Here is a 19,703-nt window from a genome sequence, read left to right as displayed (position 1 = left end):
TGGCCTCTGGGTGGGCCATATTGTCTTTGAAGTTGTTTATTATAGTTTAAAAACCAAGAATATTCTATACAATGGAGCCCTGCAGTACTACCAATAGTTCTGTACTAAATGCAACAAGCTTTATTGTAATCAAGTTTAGTAATACATACTTTATAATTACTTTTTACCTTTCCACTTTCTTACGCAGGCAACACCAGGTAACTCAGTATACAATAGTTATAATTTACATCTCTCAATTGGCCAATTAAAATTATTCATTAGTACCCATTGTATCATGCACTGGACTGGGATTCTTCTACTATAGATTCCTACCTTATGTCCAAAGAAAGAAAGCAAGAAAATTCCGAGATTCACTTGCACCCAGTCTAAGGTTAGCTCCTGCGTTAAACCCAGTGCTACTGCAAATCAGGCTGGTACTGTGAATTAAACGAGGAAGTAAAATTAATATTTATAATTTTTTTACACAAGCTTTTCCTAGTGAAGATTTCTCTGACTGATTAGTTTAATTTTATTCAGTTTTGCTTAAAATAACTGGTGTATTATATGCCACTTTCATCTTGGTGGATAACAATTTAAAAAAGGATTGGGTGAAATGAGGGCATTCTTTGGGTGTCTTGCATATCTATTAGAGTTAAAGCATATCTTTTCATCAGGATGGGCTTCCTTCTAATTAAATACAAGCTGCTTCAGTGAATCATAATGTTTACAACTATATTTTTTAAAACCAGTACATACTGAAGGTTACATCTTCATATCGTATTTTCTCTCCTCTTTAATATAACACAGTTGTGGGACTGTATGTAGAGACTATGTCAGTCCAGGAAACCTGCAGTATTGCCAAAAAGCATGCAAAGTAATCTGTGGTAAGCAAAACCACTTTCCAAACTGCAAAGAATATGTGAAAGGGCAAACAAATGTCATGCTTTACTATAATTACAGTCATCAAGTGTGTGACAGTAAACTGAACTGTGCACAACTAAGTCCAAATGCAATAATCTTTTTCTTTTGTCAGCTGCTCCTGTTAGGGATCACCACAGCAGATTATCTTTTTCCATAACCTACTGTCCTCTGCATCTTGTTTTGTCACACCCATCACCTGCATGTCCTCTCTCAACACATCTATAAACCTTCTTTTAGGTCTTCCTCTTTTCCTCTTACCTGTCAGCTCTATCTTTAACATCCTTCTCCCAATATACCCAGCATTTCTCCTCTGCACATGTCCAAACCAACCCAATCTCACCTCTCTGACTTTGTCTCCCAACCGTTCAACCTGCGCTGACCCTTTGATGTCCTCATTTCTAATCCTGTCCATCCTTGTCACACCCAATGCAAATCTTAACATCTTTAACTCTGCTACCTCCAGCTCTGTCTCCTGAGTGCAATAAAAAGGCAATTTTTGAACATCCCATGATATGGTCTACTTTTAAATGCACTCCTGATTAAATAATTAAGCAGTAAAATATCTGGCACTATTAACACACTTGAGCTTTGAGCACTTCTACAGGGCAGGCATGTGTCTACATTAATCTTTTATTATATTAAACTAGTACACCATCAAAATGTGTATAAAAAATTACATAAGAATTCAGTAAAAATCAAAAAGGTAAAGAGCAATACATGATAAGTCAGATATGTGATAAAGCATCTAGTGAGGAAGTGACATGGGTGCCACCCATGAAAAGTGTATGAATGTGCAAAGTGTAACTTTGGAGGATTGCTGCAACTGGAGAAAGTGATCTCAGTTCTGTCCTGCTCATCATATTATCATCATGACAAAACAATGAAGAAGATGAAAAGATAAAGCATCCCTGGCAAAAGCCTACCAAAGTCAAAATGAAGTGAGAGTAGAGATTGACAAGAGGAGACACAGTAGTGATTTTACCAACATGGTAGCTACAAAAGAGTTGGAAAACACTTATCGTTCATCCACTGTTAAGAATAAAAACCTTAGGAATAGTAAAGTGTCTGTCATCAGAAAATCCTGATTATTCAATATCGGACAGAAAGACAATGTTGTCAAACTTGAATATAACTGACATAATATAATCTCACTGATTAAAAAGTAACCAGCCCAGGAAAACTGGTGGCAGCTGACCATCCAACTATGATCATTTACTTGAAATGTAAAACATTCACTGCTGGAGTATTCCTCCCTCAACAGACTTTACAGCTGAAAGTCTGTGCAACTTTAAAACTAAACTTTAAGAATAAACTGGAATGACTCCGCCATTACTGTGAATCTGTTTCTTTTGTTGATAAGTCATTGCTGCTTATTCTTAGCCATACATAATCCAATAAACCTGCTTTTTCCTTTGCAGGACTATGGAGGAATGGAATCCATCCTACTAGCAATAGGTGAGAAACAGGACTGAAACCTGGACAAGAGACACCTATTGCAAAACATGTTCATGCACACACCCACAATCACATATCCATTCATTCATTTTTCTAACCTATGATTTCCATTCAAGTCACAGAGAAACGTGCTGTATTCCATGAACATTAGATGAAAGGGCAGGAACCATCAATGAATGAGACATCAGTCCAGTCAGTACTCACACTGGGGAATTTAGAATAAGTCTTGTAAGTCTTTGATATGAGGAAGGAAATAATGTGTATTTTTTTTTATATAAATTAAAATGATATAATCTTTAAGTTTAATTTTTAAACAGTTCTATAATCATTTATTTCAATAAGGTCATCGTTTTAACTATATAACAGAACAATAGTTAAGATATATAGATTAAAGACTCTGTATATATGGCATATAGTTAGATAGACAGATATCAACATCATTGTCAATTTAACTGCCATTTTCTAGGCTTACCCAGAAAATGTTCCCAAATCTTTTCCCTCGATTCGTTCTGGTTCTGGGCATCCTTTGGGGTAAGTTCCATTTTTTCATATCATTTAACACCAGCTCCAACTAGGTCTTCTTCAGCCTCCCTCTTGAACTCATCTCCCTCAGCCTAATTCTTGGTGCACCTCTTCACCTATTCATTCTCTGCCTTTTGATGTACCCCTTACTCCTGTTTCTATTCTCCCATGTCCTGAAACCTTGTGGAAAAAATCCTAATAAAACTCCAGTATATTTAGCATTACTTTCTCCTGTTTCTGCTGTTTCATTGGCTGCTGAATATACTACTACCTAATACATTACTTACTGTATTATTATATCCACATATCTATTGTTTTTTCACGTGAGGGAATACTTTGTAATGTCTGTGAAAATTTTACCTTTAACCATCTTCCATGTGTGTCCCTATATTCCTATTGATTAATTTTAAAGTAATAGCTGGAATCCATCCTTTTAACTCCCTTCATAATCTTAAACATTCTGTTAAGTCTCTTAATCTGTGGTTGTGTAACCTGAAAATAAACAACTACTCAAGTTATTCCTTGTAGTTCACATCCTGCCAGCGTGTGGATTTTCTTTATTCCTGCAGGGTCCTTTTTGTAATCTGAAGACCAAAGTTCACATATTGTTAGAGTAAAGGCACCTACAAGTATGTCATACAGCATTAGGGTAGTTTACCTTCTTAATCACTTCATTGTCGGAATGTGAACAGCGACAAGTCCTTCATTCATTTTTCTTTCACAATGGGTCATGGCACAAATGAAGCCTATCCTGGCAACACTGGATGCAAGACATGAACCAACACAGAATGACAAGCCAGTCCATTACAGGTTTGTTAAATAGAATAATAATAACAATAAGCATTCTGGGTTTGAATCCTATTGACAGTCATTGTTCAGAAATGTACAAAGTATGTTTTATAAAGTACGGAAATACAACAACTGAAGGTTAACTCATCTCTTCATGGAGAATTGCTTATTATCAAGTGCACTGAACGCAAGATAATTTCAACCCCTTTGGATTAAGAGTTGTTATAATTGCCTTGCTATCTAAAAAATTACTACTCACTAACTGAATTTAATTTTCTTTAGTTCTCTCATGCTCTGTAAGCAACAGCAACATTTATTTTGATAGCACATTTTTATACAATGAAGCTGAAAGTGCTTTACAAGACGACAAAGAAAAAGTTACATGTAAAGAAAAACCAAATAAGATTACACAATAATATTAAAGAATAAGTAACAACAAAATAAAGGTAGGACCAGATGGCCAGAGGTCAGAAAAAAACAATCAAAAAAAACTCCAGTTAGGCTGGAGGAAAAAAAATCTACAGGGTTACCAAGGACAAAAAGACCGCCCAGCCCTCACTGGGCATTCTACCTAACATAAATGTTCTTAAACCAGTCCTCTTTGTTTTCATGCTTCACATAATAGTATTTGATGATGTTGGTCTTGTGGACAGCTGGGACACCCGCCTTCAATTCATCAACACAGGGGGCTGCATGGTGCCTTGATCAGGTGGTGGTGGCGGTGGCACAGGATCACCACCACACAAGAACTGGAATGGCTGCTGCATTCTGCACTAATTGTAACCGATTGATGTCTTTCTTAGGTGGTCCTATTAGGAGTGCATTACAGTAATCTAGTCGACTAAAAACAAAAATGTGAACTAATTGTAATGTTATAGGAAGTCTAATTTTTGCTGTAAAAATGCAGTCCTAGTAGTCTGATTAATATGTGATTTAAAGTTCAGGTCAGAATCAATAACCACCCCATATTCTTTACTTCTGCCTTGACTTTTAAGTCTACGGGATCAAGATTATTTCTAACTAGTCATTTAGCCCGTTACAATAACGGGCGCTAGAACAGTAATGCATAAACATTAGTAGGTACAGTCTGTATTAAATGGCAAGGGACTTTGACCTCATTCTTTTTGTTGGTCGTATTTTTCTTTCTTTCAGCCTTTCTTTTGTTGATGTTTACTTGCAGAGCTGACTGTTCTTCATGGGCTGCCGCCGTTTATTGTGTGTCTTTAATTTTCTGTGACAGTAATACTGTCTTGTATGGCTCTATTCAATAAGGGCGCGCACAAAAAGGCGAGTTTCAAAAGGGCGACCTCAATTGAGCGCGGCGAATAAAGGCGTTCGTAGATAATTTAGTTCAAATGGCTCTGGAATATGTGAAGAGCAACAAAGGTGCAGATCTTTATTTACGCGCGCCTTTATTCGCTGCGCCCAATTGAGGTCGCCCTTTTGAGGCTCGCCTTTTTGTGCGCGTCCTTATTGAAGGATACCGTCTTGTACGTCCGCTGGCTTGTACGTCCGTAATATACCTTTAATTTTCTCTGGCGGTAATACAGGCGTGCGCATCGGTAATATGCCTTTAATTTCCTCTGACAGTAATACTAGCTTGTATGTGGCTGTAATATGCGTCACTGTATTGTGTACCTTTAATTTCCTCTCGCAGTAATACTGGTTTGTATTTCCCTAAAACGCCTTTAATTTTCTCTGACAGTAATATCGCGCGTCGCACCATGCCCCGCGCATGCGCACTTCACCAGAAGACACCCACACACGGATGCCTGGACGCACATAGGGATTTTATATATATAGATACTGTACATTCAACATGTCCATGTTTACCAATCACTAAGATTTCTGTTTTATGCTTTAGTTTGAGAAAGTTACTAATCATCCAATCAGAAATACGATTAAGACATTGGATCAGAGATCCAAGAGCATCAGGGTCATCAGGTGCTATCGAAAAATAAAGCTCTGTGTTGTCTGCTTACTTTGTGCTTTGAAATATTTGGACATAATGGAAGCATGTACATGGAAAAGAGCAAAGGGTCTAGATTGGATAAAATGGATATTAGCTTTGTTCCACCACATCACTCTGAAGTTATTTAAAAACAAAATAATAATAATAACATAGGTGACATTGCTATGGTGGGGCATAGAGTCAGCTAACAGGGTGCACAATCCCCACAATCAGTATCAGCCATGTTTGAGTCTATACCTTCCTACAAGCTACTAAGACTACATTCAGATTGCAGTTAAAAGTGACTCAATTTCATCTTTTGACCATTCAAATTAATTTTTCAACCAATTCAAATTCCGTATGACTTTGCACCAGTATCCACCCTACATCTACAAAATGAATAAAACCTAATTCATCAAATTGATGTTACCTGATAAACATTCAAGAATACCAACTACATGCTGACTTCTGATATGCTGACTTCAAATTGTTTACAGTGCAGAACATCTGTGAATTTGTCAGCTCATAATTGCAAGTGCCCAAAGATGCTGGGTAGAATCATCACTTCTGGATGTGTACAAAGAAACCTGTGGCAATGAGAGAGGAGCCAGAATTGTTGGGAATAAAATGTAAGAGAATTTGATGGAAATTGCAGTATAACAATTTTAGGATACTGTATTGATAGGGGCATTCAGTTACTTATTGCAATGTCAGTCTACAAGACTCAGAAAAATACATGCTTAACCTGCCCCATTTCAGAAAACACATAGCAAGTAGGCTGCATCAAGGAGCTGTTTTCTTTTTCATTTTAAATTCCTTTAAAAAGATCAAATGGGTGTCACATTAGTGAAAACATAATCTCCCTTGAAAAAGTATAAATTAATGATAGTGCACATTTCTCTCAAACCCACCAGCCTAACAGGTAGCAGTGATGGTGACAGCTCAGCCCATAATTTTACCATGCAGCCTCAGAAACATATACTGTACATTAAATTTAGATCCTGAAATAAACTGTCTAGCCTAATATAATTAAAATTCAATGAAACAAATAAATGATTATCTTTAAATATTTACCATGATTCTTGTTTACTGTATGCTTTCTGATGTATGCAAAGACCACTATATCACCATTCAATCGGTGCATAATGTCAGAGAATTCTTCTAGTGAAAGACCAACCATAGAAATCATTTTTAGCATGCTAAAAGTGTAATGTAATCATACATTATCCATATAATCATATATTATAGAAGGGGGTGAACAATGGAGGACAGTAATTGTAGAGCTTTAACACAAGTTCTAAGGTTCACCAATTTGAGAAATGCTGGTTCTGTGTAGGGCGGCACGGTGGCGCAGTGGGTAGCGCTGCTGCCTCACAGTTGGGAGATCTGGGGACCTGGGTTCGCTTCCTGGGTCCTCCCTGCGTGGAGTTTGCATGTTCTCCCTGTGTCTGCGTGGGTTTCCTCCGGGCGCTCTGGTTTCCTCCCACAGTCCAAAGACATGCAGGTTAGGTGGATTGGCGATTCTAAATTGGCCCTAGTGTGTGCTTGGTGTGTGGGTGTGTTTGTGTGTGTCCTGTGGTGGGTTGACACCCTGCCCGGGATTGGTTCCTGCCTTGTGCCCTGTGTTGGCTGGGATTGGCTCCAGCAGACCCCCGTGACCCTGTGTTCGGATTCAGCGGGTTGGAAAATGGATGGATGGATGGATGGTTCTGTGTATTAAATCAACCCTTTGGAATGGATTCAACATCTAGAGTTGTAGCCCTTTTGCCAATTTTTCAGCATCCTGCAAAGTTATAAATGATCTAAATGTTGCTGTATTTTTTTAAGTGAAAAAATGCTGTTCTGGTTATCTGATTAATATGTAATTTAAAATTTAGGTCAGAGTCAATAATTACCCCTAAATTCGATACCTGTCTTGACTTTTAAGCCAACTGGATCAAGTTTATTTCTAATATACTCATTATATGCATTTTTGCCAATCACTAAGATTTCTGTTTTCTCCTTATTTAGTTTGAGAAAATTACTACTCATCCACACAAGACATTGGGTGAGCAAACAGAGTCAGGGTCATCAGGCGCTATTGATAAATACAGTTGTGTGTCATCAACATAGCTGTGGTAGCTCACGTTATGCCTTGAGATAATCTGACCTAATGGAAGCATGGAGATCAAAAAGAGCAATGGACCCAGGATAGAGCCTTGTGGAACACCATATAGAATATCATGTGTCTTTGAAGTATAATTACCATAACCATCAAAGAATTTTCTACCTGTAAGACTCAAACCAAGTTAAGACATTACCAGAGAGGCCCACCCAATGACTAAGGGGATTTATAAGAATATGATCAATGGTATCAAATGCAGCACTCAGATCTATGAGGATGAGATAAGATAAACAGCTTCTGTCTGCATTTAATAATAATAATAATATTTATTTGTATAGCACATTTTCATACAAAAAAGTATCTCAAAGTGCTTACTCGCAAGTCATTTACTTCTTTAACGAGTGCAGTTTCTGTACTGTGATTTGTTTATAAAAACTGATTAAAACTTATTAAGAACCGAATGTTTATTCAAGTGATCATTTAGCTGCGTAATTAGATAGATAGATAGATAGATAGATAGATAGATAGATAGATAGATAGATAGATAGATAGATAGATAGATAGATAGATAGATAGATAGATACTTTATTAATCCCAAGGGGAAATTCACATACTCCAGCAGCAGCATACTGATACAAAAAACAATATTAAAGAGTAATAAAAATGCAGGTAAAAGCAAACAATAACTTTGAATAATGTTAACGTTTACCCCATAGTTTAGGGGAGGAACGATCTCCTCAGTCTGTCAGTGGAGCAGGACGGTGACAGCAGTCTGTCGCTGAAGCTGCTCCTCTGTCTGGAGATTGATGACACTGTTTAGTGGATGCAGTGGATTCTCCATAATTGATAGGAGCCTGCTGAGCGCCCGTCGCTCTGCCACAGACGTCAAACTGTCCAGCTCCGTGCCTACAATAGAGCCTGCCTTCCTCACCAGTTTGTCCAGGCATGAGGCGTCCTTCTTCTTAATGCTGCCTCCCCAGCACACCACCGTGTAGAAGAGGGCGCTTGCCACAACCGTCTGATAGAACATCTGCAGCATCTTATTGCAGATGTTGAAGGACGCCAGTCTTCTAAGGAAGTATAGCCGGCTCTGTGCACAGAGCATCAGTATTGGCAGTCCAGTCCAATTTATCATCCAGCTGCACTCCCAGGTATTTATAGGTCTGTACCCTCTGCACACAGTCACCTCTGATGATCACGGGGTCCAGGAGGGTCCTGGGCCTCCTAAAATCTACCACCAGCTCCTTGGTTTTGTTGGTGTTCAGGTGTAGGTGGTTTGAGTTGCACCATTTAACAAAGTCCTTGATGAGGTTCCTATACTCCTCCTCCTGCCCACTCCTGATGCAGCCCATGATAGCAGTGTCGTCAGCGAACTTTTGCACGTGGCAGGACTCCGAGTTGTATTGGAAGTCCGATGTATATAGGCTGAACAGGACCGGAGAAAGTATAGTCCCCTGCGGTGCTCCTGTGTTGCTGACCACAATGTCAGACCTGCAGTTCCCGAGACGCACATACTGAGGTCTGTTTGTAAGATAGTCCACGATCCATGCCACTAGGTCAGCTTTTCCCTAAGGTGCAGAGGTTGGATGACTGCCTTTTCTAGGATTTTACTTAAGAAAGGCAGGTTAAAAATTGGTCTACAATTTTCAGAAAAAGAGGAGTCAAGCTTATTTTTCTTGAGCAGGGGTTTAACAACAGCAGTCCTGATACAGTCTGGGAAGACTCCCATATCTAATGATTAATTTACTATGTCAAGAACACTATCAGTTAGCACACCGGATACTTCCTTGAAAAGACTTGATGGTATTGGGTCAAGGACGCAGGTGGAGGGTCTCAGTTGAGAAAGTATTCTATATAGATCGGGTAAATCTATCCTGGTGAAAGAATATAATTTGCTTAAAATGGAATAGATAGATAGATAGATAGATAGATAGATAGATAGATAGATAGATAGATAGATAGATAGATAGATAGATACTTTATTAATCCCAATGGGAAATTCACATTCTTCAGCAGCAGCATACTGATACAATAAATAATATTAAATTAAAAAATGATAATAATACAGGTGAAAAAAAACAGAAAAAAACAGACAATAACTATGTATAATGTTAAATATTAACGTTTACCCCCCCTGGTGGAATTAAAGAGTCGCACAGTTTGGGGGAGGAACGATCTCCTCAATCTGTCTGTGGAGCAGGACAGTGACAGCAGTCTGTCGCTGAAGCTGCTCTTCTGTCTGGAGATGACATTATTTAGTGGATGCAGTGGATTCTCCATAATTGATAGGAGCCTGCTGAGCGCCCTTCGCTCTGCCACAGATGTTAAACTGTCCAGCTCCATGCCAACAATAGAGCCTGCCTTCCTCACCAGTTTGTCCAGGCGTGAGGCGTCTTTCCTCTTAATGCTGCCTCCCCAGCACACCACTGCGTAGAAGAGGGCGCTCGCCACAACTGTTTGATAGAACATCTGCAGCATCTTATTGCAGATGTTGAAGGAAGCCAGCCTTCTAAGGAAGTATAACCGGCTTTGTCCTTTCTTGCACTTTCTTGAATACTGGGGTTTAATAAGATCAGTATTAGGGGGATGTACTATATTATTTCTATATCATTAATTTTGTGATTAAAAAATATAGCAAAAGCTTCACAAGTTTCACTGGAACTTTTTTGGAGGCATTCCATTGAGTGACCTGGGTTTAGCAAACGATCAATTGTTGAGAATTAAACTCTCGGATTACTAGCATTGTTATTTATAATTTTAGAGAAATAACACCACCTCTCAAGACGGACTATGTTGTTGAATTGTTATTTTAGCCTTCAATATTTCATAGTGGACAATCAGTTTAGTTTTTCTCCATTTACGCTCAGGTCTCCGGCATGTTTCTTTAAATCAGTACTGTTGTTGAATTATTAACTTTGTTGCTTCCTATTATTTTCCTAATCCCCAATGTTTACAAAATGTTGGCACCCATTAATAATAATGTTAATACAAATAAAATCATCACACTGTTATATGTTTACAATGTCTACAGTCCAGGGCTAGTTCAGGTCTTTTGCCCATTGCTGCTGGGTTAGGCTTATGACCTCTGAGGCCCTCAACTCAGTTAAACAGATTAGGGCAGTCTGCATTATGTTATGTACATTTACTATACAACAAAATGCTACGGTCTGTCTCTGTGTGTGTGTGTGTGTGTCCAGTCCCTTTGAGCAATGTAATTGATCAGTACGGCTTTGGGTAGGCAAAGGAGTAAAGGCACAGGAGGCATGCTGAGTCACCTTCAAAGATAGGAAGTATGAAAGCAGACAGAAAGTGAGCATGGTGCCTCGAAATGTCAGAAAAGCAGGCTTTACCAGAACATGCTCGAGAGAAGCAACACCAGTCAAGGGAGGTTCAGACATTGAGTAAAGGCACTGAAGGTAACTGTTGGGCAAAAGACATCAAATATTTGTAAATTTATTCTACTACCTGACATGGCTCTTTGGTTAAGTTTCTGCGCTGGTAGCCGGAAGGTTGCCAATTCAAATCCCTGTTACTGCCAAAAGAGACCCTACTCTGCTGGACCCTTAAGCAAGGCCCTTAACCTCCAATTGCTCCAGGGGGGCTGTACAATGGCTGACCCACCACTCTGACCCCAAGGAGTATGCGAAAACTAACAAACTACTAAATCAAGTGATTGTAGAAGGCAAAATAAAGAAAAAAAGGGGGCTTCTGCAGGTACCGTGAACAGTAATAACATAAAATGCTAGTATGTGCTCTAAGAACTTCAGTATTTTAAACATGTTAAATAGCATAGTTGTTATAAATCACTTTTAACAGTGACTAATATTCTTCTAGCGCTAATTCACAATTGTAGTCATATAAAAATATAAATGTATATTATTTCTCCCTGACTAATGCAATTTTTCCAGAATGTTCTTTTGGCATCTCTTTTGATGCTATTTTAATTTTTACCAAGAATAAAACAGAAAATGCAAATATCGACAAATACACACGTTAATGTTTGCAGAGCTTTTTGTGGTAGTTGCTACCCCTCTTCTTCGGGGGCACACGACGATACTGTGGCTTCTTTCTTTAAACAGGTCTTCACACAAAAGCCTTTACAATTTTTACTGTCATTTTCTGAATTGTTCCCTTCGGTGTGTATTGTGTAATACACTGTCACCTTTCTAATAAAAGCCAAGACATCCGTATGTTTGCTTTACGTGTCTGAGAAGCTTGATAAACACGAACTGTCGCTGTACACGCAAACGCGCAGGCGCAAAACAGAACTTCAGATCATGTGACGTCCCATAGCCAGGCTCTCGAGACTGCGCGTAACCGACAAAGTGCGCGAGAACGACGAAGTGACAGCAGTGGCTGGAAGAGTCTGCGTCGAAGTAGCTGCATCGCTTATACAACAGACGGCAAAGGATTGCTAAATTTGTATTTGCTTTTCTTTGAAAACAGAAAAAGGAGAACAGACCGCTTAAGAAGGTAAGCAACGTTATATCTGTCCCGCTGTGGTCATATAACCTAATTACAAATTGACAAGAGCAGTATTAATTATGAATGACTCACCAAAAACCTCAAAAATAAAGAAATTTAACACAAATTGACAAATCACGACATACAGTAATTGGATTTCTCGAGTGAATGCGAAGTTACAGGATTAGCGGTTTAAAGTGATAGAGTTTAGGATGGGATGAATTAAAAAAACACGTCATTTACTCTTGCAGTTTGTGCGGGTGTGAGATAGGCAGGCAGGCACTGAGAGAATTCGCAGTTGTTAGGTTATCTCGTCTGACGACTGGGGGGTTTAGAAGATGACGGCTTTAAAAGCTGTAGTGAAAAAATGATTGTGTACGTTCTCGTAGTGAGTGGAAGATTCTCGGCGGATAATGCGGCTGACTTGATCCGTTGAGCAGCTTAATCCACATGCAGCAGACACGCGCGCACTTGTCACATTAAGCGAACACATCGGGGGGAGGCGTGGGGGAGATGGATTCGAGAATTGTACGTAGGTTATCGGGCTTCCCCCGCGTGCGCTTGTTTTCGCGGAATTAACTCAAAACAGGCGATCCGTGGATTTCTGTTATCGGTCTGACTTGGCTTGTTTCTACCATAAATGCGGGGGGCCGTTGCAGTCCAACTGCTTACCATCATGGCGGCAGCCCGATGGACACTCGATCAGGGTCTAGGTCTAACCACAGGGTCGAATAATTAGACGGTCACAGGATTTTGGTTTTTACTGGTAGACAGCGTGAATGGCTTTTGGTTTCTTTATCAATCATGTGGGGTAATATATTTTTAACTCGAGTGGTCATTAAACTTTTCATTAAGGACCATTCACACATTTTTGTTTACCGGCAAATCTAATAAACCTGCGTAGCTTCCGTTTATTTTCCAGGGGGAGATGATTCCTTTCGGGATTTGGCTACAGAATGGGCGTGGCATAAATGCTATAACAATTCCCGTCTTTCCCTGCATCCTTTGAGCTGTGCAGATTCTATGTAACAAAAATGATACTGTTTTCATCAGTGAGGGAAGCTTGTTGTAGTTTGTAACAAGATCGGTGGCATTCCTCCTGAAAGCTAACTACGGTGCGCTTAGTTCTCCTTATTACTCTTCACCCGGATGACAATTACATGTATGCTTATAGACTATGTAGTTTCATTTTAGTGTGTAAAGTAAAATATGTGTTTTCATTGTAGTATGCGATGAGTCATGTGTTAACGATATAAATGTTTTATTACATGAAGCCAGACTTAAAACATGCAAGTTAAGATATACTATTGTGTATGAGGTGTGATGAAAATCAGTCCCAGAGAAATATAGTTGTTTCATTTTTATTAGTCAATTTAGTAGCAGCTTTGATCATGTGGTGGATGGTTTAATGAGTAATTTGGTTATTTGTGAATGTTGAAGTTATTCCTGTGCATAACATAGGAAGATAAATTTGACTAAACGAGAGACCAGCTCACCAAGCTCATTTGGTTGATATATACAGTACACAGAGAATCTGTTGTTATATTTTCTTTTTTATATTAGGTGAATTGGCAATGCTAAATTGGCCCGTATGTGTGTTTGATTTGCCTTGCACCCAGTGCTTGCTGGGATAGGCTGCAGTTTCCATGAAATCCTACTCAGGGTAAAGCAGGTTTGGAAGATGGCTGTTGCTTTGGTACCCTCAGCATTAAGAATATAAATTAACATTGTAGAGAAAAGTCAAGCAAAATGACACGTTTTATTGGCTAACTAAAAAGATTACAATATGCAAGCTTTTGAGGCAACTCAGGCCCCTTCTTAAAATGTTTACATCTTGCCTGAAGAAGGGGCCTGAGTTGCCTCGAAAGCTTGCATATTGTAATCTTTTTAGTTAGCCAATAAAAGGTGTCATTTTGCTTGGCTTTTCTCTACATTCATAATGGCCAACACGGTATAAAAATTACCAGTGAAATTACACAGGTCTGCAAAATTAAACTCCTAAAAATTGTTTTTTACTTGCAAATAGTTATTTGTTAAAAGTTATTATTTGCATTAATGAATATAACAAACAATTACTATAATGTTTTCATCGTATTACATTTCAGTACAAAATTGAAAAGAAATTTTAAAATTGTAGGTGTTTTTACTTGGCCCTAAGTTAGACAGATGTCAAGTTTCAACTCGCCCGTCTACTAACTAAAGACGGAATATTCTCATTAACTATTAATCTGACCCTAATTTATTGCTTTTGATCTGAAAGTCTGATTTTAACTTTTATGATATAAATTAGTTAAGTTACTGTAATAATTGAGTTGGCATGACTTAACTATCATTTGCAAAGCCTTGGTTTATATACCTCTAGAAAGCTATACGACTAAAGTTGACACTTTTTAACTGTAACCTCAGAGATTGCGGCTGTTTAACTAACATGTGCTCCATAATAAAACTTAAGGGGCTAAGCAGCAATCTCATGTGTTGCATAAATAATTTACAACATGTCACCTTGAAGGTTCAGTGTCATTTTTTAGTTTGTGTTTCAGAATAAAACCTCAGATACTAGTTAACTTAATGTGTGTTACGTTTAATTCAAAGCACAACTGTTAAAATATACTTGCCAAACAGGAATATTCAGGCTGCAAACCTTAGAGACTGAATTCCATCATATGTGCACAGTTAAAAGGAGCTATGACTTTATATCATTGATTACGTTGACAGGAGGTAGATAAACCAGTACAATAATTAACATTTTATTACAAGCATATTCAAAATTATATATAGTATGAAAATAGAATAAAATTATAAAAACAGCAAAATTAGGAATACTACAAATGCATAGGCAGCATTCCAGAAGAAATAGTTATCTTCCCTTTGGCGTTTGAAAACTCAACTTTATATATCCTGAAAAGCTAAAGTTAGTTATAGATTAAAGATCATCCAAAGGGACAATGTATGGACATAAAATCTTCAAAAGAGTTAACAGTAGTTTCCTTTCCTGCCGAGAGATACAAACTGAGAGAGAAAGGGGCTGACACTTTAAATGCCATAAAACCCACAGTCCCTCCCAGGAAATCATACCTAGGATATACTTCATTAATATGTATAATTACAGCAAGAATTTTCAGAGACATAACAGAAGTATACCCTTCTTAAAATAAAAAAAAGATTCACCATAACATTAGCATTAATTTAAGACTAAACATGGCTATAAAGATATTACATGTCATATAAATTATTAAATCGGTTACAATGAACTGTTAAAAGACATTGAGACTGGTTGAATGTCCATTTGGCGAAGTGATGGAAGACTTTAACGTGTGTGCTTTTGGGGGGAAGATGCCCATCTTTTCATGAAGTCAAACAGTTCTCAGAAGATAACAGAAACTCTTTCTTTACTGTAGACAAACAGCAGTTTATTGCTGATGCAGATGTAATTTCCTTATGCCACATGCTCCAATTTCCTACAAAATATAACAAACTACACAATTTATTCATATGTACAATATTCTTAATCAGTTTAACATGGAAAATATTTACTCAATCCAATATTTTAAAATATATATGTAAAGAAAACAACAACATATTTATTGACTTTCATACAACTTCTCAAGTTTTTCTTAATTTGATGGGATGTTTCCGCTGATATTCACTCACCGCTGTAATATTTTCTGGGAACAAATTCTAAAAAGTAAACTGTCAGACTCAAATAGCAATCCAGTTCAGTTAAGTTAAACATTTTTCAAAATTTCTTTATAATATGGATCTTTATTGTTAACTAAAAACTTAATAATTACTTCTTTGAATGAGACCCAATCCTCTCATTCTAGGTGGTTCATCATACCATTAAATTCTGCATCAGGAATTGGTTTTCTAATATCAGGTCTGGCAAAAATGCCCCCTTGTTTTAAATTTAGACTCAGACAAACCCAGAAACATTTGGCACAAATACATAAAATGGGCTTCATCTTTTGGTAGGATTTTGACAAACTGCTTCATAAACCAAGCTTAATATGGAGCGTTGGTAGTAGAACCTTATCTGTATCCACCAAGCTAGGTCAGATTATGTTTTTGGCACCAAACTGCACGTTTTTCTAGCTGAATCCAACGTAAAATTTTGGCTCTGCTGTCTCACTCACAGAGAAAACATGGGAATTTTGTATGCTCTAATGGCTTCACATGATGCTACCTGCTGCTACGCTCATCATCTTTTTTAATTCCGGTTATATTCTGACTTTTTTATTAAATAACTATTTTGCTTTAAACACATAATTTCATGTTAGAAAATATTAGATTCAAGCAAATTAAACCTTGAATGAAATTTTGATATTTAATTATAGAGCAAAAACAAAAATAATTGACAGCTTAAAAATGTGTTTGTGAAAAACTGTTACATGATGGCAAAAAAGAGGGATTTTCATTTCTTAATTCAGAATCCAAAAATATAAAAAGAATCACATGAAATAAAACAATTTTTTAATCTATACCTGTGTTATTAGTTTGCAGAAGACCTCTGTCATTGAGCTGTATCACAAACAAGTTAGAAAGCAGGCCAACTCAGTTCTGTCAGACAATAGCCATCCTCTTTTTCCTAACTTTCAGCTGTTGCCGTCAGGCTGCAGATTTAGGTTCCCAAGGGTAAATAACAACTACTGTAAGAACTCTTTTATTCCCAGAGTTAAGAGCTTTTTGAATTCTGTTACTTATAGGGTTACTGGTAATAATTTTAAATTCTGATTTTGTGTACTGTTAAAGGCAGTTATTGTTCTTAGTGGTTATCTTGAGTGTGTGTACGTATGATAACACAAGTTGTTGTGTCTTTATTTCCTTCTCAGTGTAACAATGCCCTTTGTTTGTACTTTCCTGTTGCAAACAAATTTCCCTCTGGTATAATAAAGTCTACCTAACCTAGTTTAGTTTAATGACAAAGGTGTTGAACTCCTTTAGGTTGCTAATTCAGCCTTCACTACTGATTCACTGTATAATCCTGATGAGCCTGTCAGTTTCATATGTCCCAAGAGGTCAAAGTCCTTTAAATAAAAGCATGCAAATAACTTGAATCACAACACTCAAGAGAGTGCTGATGGACCTCAGACCATTCTGTTTAGAGCTTTTCTAGGTTTAGGTTTTTATCCAACTATTTTTGTAAAAAGGTGATTTTTTTTTTGTGTGTGTGTGTGTGTGTAAATGTGAACCTGAGATTCAGTTACACTCGGGTTTTCTTCTCTCGTTGTCTTGTTACAAATGTGTTTATTTTAGCTTTTTTGAGAAAGTAAACAAAATGTTAGTTTGTTCTTAATTGGAATGGATTAAACAACTTGTAATCAGTCTGAAAATTCAATCTGAAATGAAAAAAAAAAAGTACAGTTTTTGCTGTAAAACTATTAGTACAATAAGCATACAATCCAGTGTTGAATTAAATTTTTTAATAATAGACGAAGTGCTTAGGAATGCCGTCCTATTAAAAGAAATGTTCTGAAACCTTCAGCCTCTGTTTTAGGCATTATTTTTGAGAAAATGTTTTTTTAAAGAGTCATCATTTCCCTTTATTCTATGTAAAAGAAAGGAGACAGTGCTTATCAGTTATTTAACTGTTAAAAATGACATTAACTCATACTAATTAACAGATTTGGCATGAAATGGACCATAATTGTATTTATTTATTTATTTCTTGCACATAGAGCAAAAATATTCTAATTGTGTCATTTCCCCAAATCTAAATTAGTGGCAGAATATATCCAGATTTCAGCATCTAACCTAGTTGCCTTTGCCCCCATAGTAAGGATTCAAAAATGATCCTACTGGGTGAGATCAAGTCAGCTGTCCATTTGTAACAGTTTCATCACTAATGCAAATTGCTTCACATATGTGTCATTTTTTCCTGTGAACATTTTAGAACTTGCCCATTTTTTTTGTTTATAACAGAATAATGAAATATTTAATATCTTTATGTCACAATGAAAATTACTCGGACATTAAAAAAATACCTATGATATGCCTGATAATTGAACTCTTGCTTCACCAATTCAGATGTTAGTTTTGTTTTAATCTAGTCAAGCTGTATTGTCATTCTGTGTAGTTTACAAATAATGGTAAATATTTTTTTTTTGTTTTTGTCATTTATTTCCATAAATATTGCCATCTTGCATTTGCTGCACAGAGCACCTGCATCATCTTAAAATAGACAATGCAGTGATATAAACTTGTTAGATTTTAAACAAAAAAGTAGTCTAAAGTGAAAAACCCAATACATTTTCATATATTAAAAATCTTTTACTTCTTGTATGTTAAAGCCCATAAAACAACATATTTGTCAAATGTTATTTTTAATTATTTTCAGTTAGTACTTATGCTTACTAAATATCTGTTTGACCTCCTCCATGTTGCCATTCCCTCCCATACTCTTAGATCCTCTTCCTCCATCCACTTGACTGTCCCCTTTGTCCGTCTTACTACTATGAGGAGCAGAGCATTCAGTTGCTCTGCTCCCAAGCTCTGGAACTCATTACCATCTGAGCTTAGAAATAGTGAATCATTTTCACTTTTCAAATCTAAACTTAAAACTCATTTGTTTAAGACTGCTTTTTCTCTTTAATTACAATTGCTCTGTCTGATTTTAATTTTTGTATTTTAGTATTGTTTATAATCTGTGTTTTATCTATTGTTCGGTGTCCTTGAGTGTTTAGAAAGGCGCCTACAAATAAATAAAATGTATTATTATTATTATTATTATTATGTAAAGTCATTCATTCAGCATTTAGGGTGCTAATTCTTTTTCACATGCATTATCAGTAGAAGAATTTCTTGCAGCATAATGTCAGATCAAAATTTCCAAAACAAAGGCAAGTTTAAACCACATGTAACTGTTCAAAATGCAATTTTAGTGTTCTTAGTTTTTTTTTTTTTTTTTTATGTAACTGATAACTTTTTATGTTTGGTTGTCACTCCTTCCTGACATCATGTGAAAAAGAATAATACTATATAATAAATACAAAATTGAAAGTGAGTTTGATTAGAAATCTTACTGTTTAATATCACAAAAGAATTAGAAAATTTACTAGGGGGCTCCGCCCCCTGCTTGCTTCGCTCACCAACCCCTGGTGTTGTGAATTGACAAAGAGCGTGATGTATGAATGAGATATAGCATAGTGTGAAGGTGTAGATGACGCATATAGGAATCAAATAAAGTTGTCCATGTCCAAAAATGGGCTCAGAGAGGTAGATGCTAACTTTGTCTATGGTTTGTCCTTGTGATTTGTTGATGGTCATGGTCAAGGCAGGTCTAATGGGGAACTGTTGCCGTTTAAGTGTAAAAGGTAATTCCAGGTCAGAAGTTGTAAGGTAATTGTAGGAATTAGAACAGTATTGTTAGCATGTGATTCTGTAAGAAGTTTTGCTTTAATAACATTGTGTGGCATGGTGTTGACGACTAAATGTGTACCATTGCATAAACCCTGTTTAGTGTTAAGGTTTCTTAATAGCATGATTATTGTTCCATTTTTAAGGCTAAGATTGTGTTGTGGT

General features: G+C 37.0%; 1 protein-coding gene across 1 annotated transcript in view; it reads left to right on the top strand.

Annotated features, from left to right (window-relative positions):
• The first annotated feature begins 12,031 nt into the window (after nt 1-12,031).
• grinaa (glutamate receptor, ionotropic, N-methyl D-aspartate-associated protein 1a (glutamate binding)) overlaps nt 12,032-19,703 on the top strand; it is a 65,470-nt gene continuing 57,798 nt past the window's right edge. The window contains exon 1 of the mRNA XM_028818002.2: nt 12,032-12,194. The gene's annotated coding sequence lies outside the window, so the exon portion shown is untranslated. The remainder of the gene's footprint in view (nt 12,195-19,703) is intronic.

The sequence above is a fragment of the Erpetoichthys calabaricus genome, chromosome 13 (assembly GCF_900747795.2).
Source record: "Erpetoichthys calabaricus chromosome 13, fErpCal1.3, whole genome shotgun sequence".
Classification (NCBI taxonomy): domain Eukaryota; kingdom Metazoa; phylum Chordata; class Cladistia; order Polypteriformes; family Polypteridae; genus Erpetoichthys; species Erpetoichthys calabaricus.
The sequence above is the reverse complement of the archived record's forward strand: the minus strand, read 5'-3'. Positions and strand labels throughout refer to the sequence as shown.